General features: G+C 46.9%; 2 non-coding genes across 2 annotated transcripts; both read right to left on the reverse strand.

Moving 5' to 3' along the window:
• Positions 1-4,756: 4,756 nt before the first annotated feature.
• LOC138505285 (U1 spliceosomal RNA) lies at positions 4,757-4,920 on the reverse strand. Its single transcript, XR_011280100.1, has one exon. It is a non-coding gene; the product is annotated as a U1 spliceosomal RNA (small nuclear RNA).
• Positions 4,921-6,187: 1,267 nt separating this feature from the next.
• On the reverse strand, positions 6,188-6,350 carry LOC138505289 (U1 spliceosomal RNA). Its single transcript, XR_011280104.1, has one exon. It is a non-coding gene; the product is annotated as a U1 spliceosomal RNA (small nuclear RNA).
• Positions 6,351-7,640: the final 1,290 nt, after the last annotated feature.

Genomic DNA, 7,640 nt, shown 5'->3' on the forward strand with positions numbered 1-7,640 from the left:
AGAACCTCTTCTGTGTAAAACATTAAATACAAATCTTTTGAAATGTGTTGTATAGTTTTGACCCTAATCTTTGTTGTTTTTTACTTTGCCTGTGGTTCATGCAGCATGTTGGATTTATCTTGCATTTCATATCCTGTACATTTGATACTTGTACTCAGAGACATTTTCTTTTTACTTGAGGGTTTGTACTCTGCCTGTGGTACTTTTAGCTCTCTCAATACAATTTCTCTGGGCTTTTTTAAGTACACTGCCTCGAGTCTAGATCTTGAGTACGAGGGTCTGATTTCTTACAACTCTAGCGAATTATGTCTGAATTTACAACACCTCTAATGGTTGACTTGAAGTCATCCCATACCATCAGGGTAGTTGAGTCCACATAAAAGCTAAAGTAAGTTTCTATTTCCACTTTAAGCTTTTCCATAGGATTAGATTTAATAGAAACCTATTCGGTGTCCTTGTCTCATAGCTCCATCCGCTGTGATTTCTAATTTATAGGGTGAATTTGTGGGGTTTGTAATGGGGCAGAATCTCGAATGACTCTGCAGAATCATCTGTGAAGTGAGGCATCCAATCTACTCTGCAGTATTGTTTTTCCACGTGTTGGGTGAAAGTGTATCCTTGATCGAGTGGCTGGTTCTCCCTCACTGTGTCCCCCAGTTTAAGTATCTGAATTAAGTTGTAGTAAGTCTTGATGTCTGCATATGGTTTTCTGACAACCGGTATTGTGTCTTGCGTGCGATCCAGGCACTGGGGTACAATTTCCTGAAAGCGAAATTAAGGGGGAGGAACAGCTGCTTTCGGATCACATGAGCTCAATGAACGAGAAACAATTTGAGCTACCCCCCACGCAAGCACCCCCAATGTGTCCTGAGTCCCATGCACCTAAATAACAGTCCCCCCTGTATCATAGATCAGTGAGACTGTCCCACGGGTCTGCAACATGGTCTTGGGCAGGAAGTTCACAGCATGAACAGTGGAGGAAGGATCTCAAAATGCAGCCATAGTTGGAAAAGCAGCTTGAGCACATCCTTAAGGTAAGGTTTTGCCTTGGAAAAAGGCTGAAATGCTGGGGCTCCCAATCCCAATTGCTTTGGTTCCATTGCCGTTCTTAGTCCTTTGTTGCTTCCTTTAGGTGTGTTATTAGTGCAAGCACCCTAAGACCTCAAGCATGCATCCAGTAGTATTGTGAAAATATGGACCAATCTACCACCCAGTGCATCAAGCGCATGGCTAATACATTCGTGTTCTGCAGGTCACGAAGCCTGAAGCCCGATGCGCAAAAGGTTGCATACAGAAGCGCAACGTGCAGTATGTTGGGCTTGTGCGTATGTAGCCTGCAGGCCGACAGGGAAGACAGCAGGAACCGCAGCAGGTAAGTGGAGGGGGAAGAGGGAGGTGCAAAGAGGGCAATGCAGCAGAGCAGTGGTGTGGGAGAAAAACCCCAAAAAGGACCGGAAGTAGTTGTGGGAACAACTGACCGACCTTGTGGTGGCAGTCTTCAGAGGCTGAATTCTGCAAGGTCTGCCTGCTTTTCCAAACCCACTGCAGCTAATATCCCTGCTTCCCACCTGAGTTTTGTTTTATTTATTATGCACTGGCAGTAACCAGTGGTGAATGTGGAGAGGCCAGCAGACCAAGAAAGACAGAGCGGGACAAGGGGTAGATACTGTTGCCACTGGTGGAGCTGGTGATGCGCCATTGTTGAGCACATTTATTGAAATGGCTTCAGTCGACTTCTACGGGCTCTGCAATCTCTTAAAGTCCAAGGAGAAGGGACGTTTTGGTTGACAAAGGAAATAATGAGGTGTGTGTGCTTGGAGTGTTTCATTCAGCATCGCCGTGAGCAAAGTCAGAAGCTGAAAAGATAAACCATGTGTGCCGACTGAAGCTGTTTAAGATGGGAGAGTGTTTGCATGGGATTACAGTCGGCGACTCGGGTCAAGATGGCATTGCATGCCAAAAATGGGGTCATAGCTAAGTGGAATAGAGGAAAATGAGACAAAAGTTGAAAACCCAGTGGTCATTCATTGTGGGATTAGTATCTCTTAAAATGCTGTTACTGTGCCCTTCATGCCCCATATACTTGCGGTTGTAGTGGCCGTAAGGGTTTTTTGCAACTCCTTCTCTCCCACTTTCTGCACATTGCATCTATCCTTTTTGCATCTACGATCATTCTTTCTGCCTTATATCTGACATTAGAATGAGATGGGACCAGGGGTGTTGCTAGGGGGGGCTATAGCCCCTGATCTTTTGGTTGTAGCCCCGGATAGAATCTCAGGAGCTACAGCCAAAAGACTAGCTAGCCCACAGTCCCAAAAGTTCTGACATCAGCTTAGCCCCGGGTCTTTTCCAGACCTAGCAACTCCCCTGGATGGGACTTAGTGTGAGGACCGTTAGAAGACCCAGGTTCGCGGTGACTCGCAGCCATTTTCACTGGTCTTTCAATTTTTTGTCACACTGTCAAGAGACCCTTAGGTGTATGTGGGCTCTACAAATTCCCATATAAATTCAAAAAGCAGTAGGGGGTGGGGGCAGTCACAATAATGTTCAAACAATGAATACGGCCTCCTAAGATCAAAAATAACCTTTCACAAGTAGAGCAATACAACTCACGGCCTCTTACGGCACTGCATTCATATCACACATCGTAAAGCTTGTATTCGCTATCTAAAAGACAAATGGGGCACAACACTGTATCAAGAAGGAGATGGAAAACCTAATCTCCAATGTGGCATATCATTTAGAATCACAAGAATAAGTTCAATATTTACACTGTGTCAAAATGTCTGAAGTTACGCTAGAGAAAAAGGAAGCTCTAGAGCAGGCTTGTCCAATTTCTTTTCAATGTGGGGCCAAAGCAATAACTTTTTGTCACCCAGTGGGCCAGCGAGCCAAAAGTCAACAACTTCACCCAAAGCAGTATATTAAAAAGCGATATTGTGTGACCTTTGACACAATAGCATCACAGGCAGTGATAGCCATGCAGTCCCAGAGATATCTTTTGATGTCAGGGGCAGTGATCAAAGGTTTATTGCTTGTGATTTCTTTCATTTTGTATGTGTTAATATTTCTCTGAAATAGTGGGGGTGCCCGAGCATAGCAAGGGAGCTATAAGGATCTAGGGAGGGTTTGGGCAGCCCCCCCAAGAATTTCTTTTCAAATATGGGGTTGAAATGGTGCATTTTACAGCAGAAAAAGTGACCAAAAAGCCATAAGTTTACAATCAGTTCTAAAGGGGAACATGAAAATTCCATGTCACCAACAGCAGACAAGAACATATAAAACACATTTTAATGATCAATGTGTCCACAGTGTAAGACAGCACTGTCACTGATGTAACACATTGTCATGCTGGTTGTGCCCAAAATATGCCCCTGTAGCAACATGTCTATGCTGGTTGTTACCAATTTAGGCCAGCATTGTCCTGTACAAAGCATGATTGATGCTGCCTGAGCATGTGCAGTGTGCCCAATACATATGCCAGCTTATCTCTGTAATACACATTAATTACTTCTGTGTTAATGATTGATGCTGCCGGGTCGTGGCTGAGGCCCGGGTAGTGGCTGAGGACTGTAACTATTTATTGTGATCCCTTGAATGGGGTCACCGGAGGAAGTTACAGTTTGCAATTACCAGCTGCAGGGAAGCTACTGGTACCGCACAAATGAAGGTAGTCTGCAGGGAAGCTACCCAGCAAGCTGTAGTGTCCTTCGGTAACCAGTGTGGAGTCCTGTGTGCATGCCTCCTCTTTCAGAACAATGCAAGATGGTGAACCAGGCCTTCGGTGACCATCCTATATAATACAGGAAGTTCTTGTTTGTGCAATAGTAACACATGAGGTTAACAAGCCATGTGATATATGTCAATCCTGGCCAGAAACAAATACGAGACTCACTTGCAGACCCTCAATGAATGACCTTTCCAGGAGAAGGGGACATTGGAGTGTAAAACCTGACACAGGAAAAGCAGAGGTGCAGGAGTTTCGAGAACGAGTAGGAGTGATAGTTGAAGAAAGGAGAGACTGGTAGAGGAGATGAGGGTGGAGGCTGTGATGTGGAGCAGATAGGAAGAGAAGAGGAGGAGAAAGTTGGGGCAAAATGTGAGGTGAAAAGAGGAGATGAGGAACAGAAGGAGGTGGAGGATGAAGGAGGGTAGGAACAGGAGGTCTGGGAGTACGAGCTGAAGTAGAGGAACAGAAAGGAGACATCAAACGAGGATTGGGAGTAATAGCAGGGGTACAGGATGAGTTGAGTAGCAGATACAGCGTGTGGGCATGCAATGGCAGTGAATCCCGTGGGCTTGTATTGGCATTGCAGCGCATGGGTATGCATTGGCAGTGCAGCGCATGGGCACGCACTGACATTGCAATCAGAACCTCTGGCTGTCTTGCAGACGTTCCACAGGCCAATCACAGCCCACGATTCTAGGGAACTTCTGTGGGCTGATGAATGCCCAGCTCACTTAGTGAAATCACCAGTAAATCAGGCCTGTGGGCCCGAGTTGCTCAGAGCTGGCCCTCCTCGTAACTGCAGCAAAATACATTCTGCTACAAGAGCAGGGGCTCTGTGTGCAACCAACCTACTTGCGCACTTTACTTTTTCTTTCTTTCACCAATAAATGAGGCCTCGGTGCGCCCGATCATCTCAGAGCTGGCCCTCTTGACTGCAGCAAAATAAATTCTGACACTAGACCAGGGGCTCTTTGTGCAACCAACCTAGCAGACTTAGTGCACCTTTTCTTTCTTTCAGCAATATATCAGGGGAAAGCGTGAACGCAGTCCCTCACTACCAGAAATAATGCAGTAGGGTATCCTGCATTTGGGCACATCGCAGGGGTCAGCACATCCGGTGTGCAATGGATGAGCCTCACCCTGGGAGAACCACCTTAGTGATCATGGTGTCTCCCCTGCCAGGTAAGTATGAGTTGGTTCAAGACGAGCACGGCTGGCCCCTCGTGTGTGGCACTGGAGACACAGGGTGGCATTGTGCAGAAGGGCTTTCTCACAATGCTCTGTTTCCAGCGAGATTTTCATCTGGTGCTGGCAGCCACCTGCCCATTTGACGGGCCAAGAAAGGGAGGGAAGGAAGGCCTTCTGATGCTGGTCATGACTTTTGTTTTTTTCTTCTCTTTTTCCCCCCTTTCTTCTTCTTCTACTCCTCTTTTCTCTTTCTCTTCTTCTCCTCCTCTCCACCCCTTTGCCCAGGATCAGAGGTCAGAGGCCAGCAGGGCCCTGTGTTGCTGCACTTGCTTGCAGAATTGTTCCTTTTCTGGCAAAGTCAGTATCATCCTGGGTGCCTGCTGGTGGAAAGAGAAGCAGAAATCAATGCATGTGGGCACAAAGCAAACCTGGTGAGAAAGAGGGCCACCCACCATGGCCAAGGCCTTTGGGAGCAGGGCATTGCACCCTAAGCCCTTCACGCCTTCCCAAAAGAGGGCCACTCACCACGGCCAAGGCCTTTGGGAGCAGGGCATTGACACCCTAAGCCCCTCATGCACACTCCCAAACGGTACGACCAGGGGTGGACTCGCCTATAGGGAACTCTGGAGATTTCCCGGTGGGCCTCTGCACCCTTCGCCTCTTTTGTGTGGTATTTCCACATTTTCTCATAGGAAAAGCATTGGGCTTGCTGAAAATGTGTCATATGGGGCCACTTTGAACATTATTTCCAGGGCCTCTTTTGGTCCTCAGTAATTATTTCCAGGGCCTCTTTTAGTTCCCAGTCCAGCCCTGGGTACGACGTAATTTCATCACCTGCAGTTTTTTCGCTGGGTTTTTTGCAGCGGATTTTTTTTCGAAAGAAATCATCTCATTTTTTGGGGGGGTTAAAAAATTATATAAATTCGGTGTGGGTGTACGGGATATAAAAATAAATAAAGGGGATGGGGGTTTGTAGGGCTAACCCCCCAAACAAAATCCGCTGTAAAAAACCCCGCGATGAAACTGCAGGCGATGAAATCACATGGAACCCTCCCAAACACCGTCAGACTGCTCGCCGGGCCGAGGCCAAGGGGACTCGACAAGGCTAGCACCCCGCAAAGTCAATCCCTTTCGGGCAGAGGGCTTTGCATGAGGCATGCCATCTGTAGGCCACGGCTCCACAGTGCAGGACAGTTAGGCCTGGAGCAGCAACACCCGCCAGCAGGCTGACAAGTCATTTTTTTTATTCTATCATTTGAAACCAAAGATCAGGGGAAAGCGCAAACGCAGTCCCCCACTACCAGAAATATGCAGTCGAGTATCCCGCATTTGGGGAAATTTCAGGGGTCAGCACATCCGATGTGCAATGGATGAGCCTCACCCTGGGAGATCTGCCTTTCTGATCACAGATTCTCACTTGCCAGGTAAGTATGAGTTGCAAGCAATAGGGCAGGGGTTGGGCCTGTTCTGGAAGCCTCACAAAGCAAGGATGAGAAGACAGGCCCTGACCCAGCCCTCCCGGAAGCCATGACCCGGTCCTCAGCCACGACCCAATTAATTTATTTATTTATGGAATTTTTGTCGTATACAGGTATCCGACAAACATTTCAGAAATAAATAAATGAATTAACTGGGTTGAGAAGAAAGAAACAGCAAGGAATGGTGCGGTGCAGTGGTGGCAAGAGCAATGCATGGTGCAGAGCAGAATGTTGAACCATCAGTGAGGCTTCATAAGGTAGCATGAAGAGTAGTAATGGGTTCGGCAGAATGGTTCTGGCGGGGCAAGTGGCAGGGAGGGATTGGGGAGTGCTATATGTAGTTTGGCTAGCATCAGGGAACAGAATCAGGAGTAGAAAAAAGTGAGCAGTAACAATGGCAGACATCACAAAAAAGAGTTATGTCTGAAAGGAAGTCACAATTAGCCAAGAGGGTGAATAGGGCAGTTTTTGAGGCTGATGACTGTAACTTCCTCTGGGGGCCCCTTGCAATGGCTCACCGGAGGAAGTTACAATCCTCAGCCACAAACCAGTCCTCAGCCACGACCCGGTTAATTTATTTATTTATGCAATGTTTGTCAGATACAGCTATCCGACAAACATTGCATAAATAAATAAATAAGCCGAGTCCACGAATCTGACAAACATTTCATAAATAAATAAACCGGGTTGTGGCTGAGGACTGTAACTTCCTCTGGTGACCCCTTGCATGGGGTCACCAGAGGAAGTTACAATTTGCGCACGTGGACAATTCTTTTTTCTTTTCCACTGCACAGAGCAGCGATTTGGGGCTTTGCTTTGTCTGTGCTCTTGAGCCTCACGGGCCACATGAAATGGCTTGGAGGACTGCATTGTGGCCCGCGAGCCATATGTTGGACATAGAGCAATGGATTACAAATCTGTTTGAAGCTAAGTTCCATTTAAACTAAGTACATGTTGACCGTGTCTCACCGCTAATGTGGAAACTGTTCATATTTCATCATTGGGGAAACGCTCATCCTCCTTTTTGAAAGAGCGTAGCTTCCTGCTACCATCCCTCTGTGCGACCAACTAGGCTAGTAATGGTGGAAGCTGACGGCGCTAGAGCAACCTTTCACAAATTAAAAGGTTGTGAAGAATTTCCACTTGCAGAAAAACACTTTGAACCACTGCGTCTTGCTCAAGTGGCTTATGTCACCAGCATCTTCATCTTCAACCCGTGATAAAACATCGAACCAACACTAGTA

This window comes from Ambystoma mexicanum, chromosome 11, assembly GCF_040938575.1.
Source record: "Ambystoma mexicanum isolate Mex_15411 chromosome 11, UKY_AmexF1_1, whole genome shotgun sequence".
Classification (NCBI taxonomy): Eukaryota; Metazoa; Chordata; class Amphibia; order Caudata; family Ambystomatidae; genus Ambystoma; species Ambystoma mexicanum.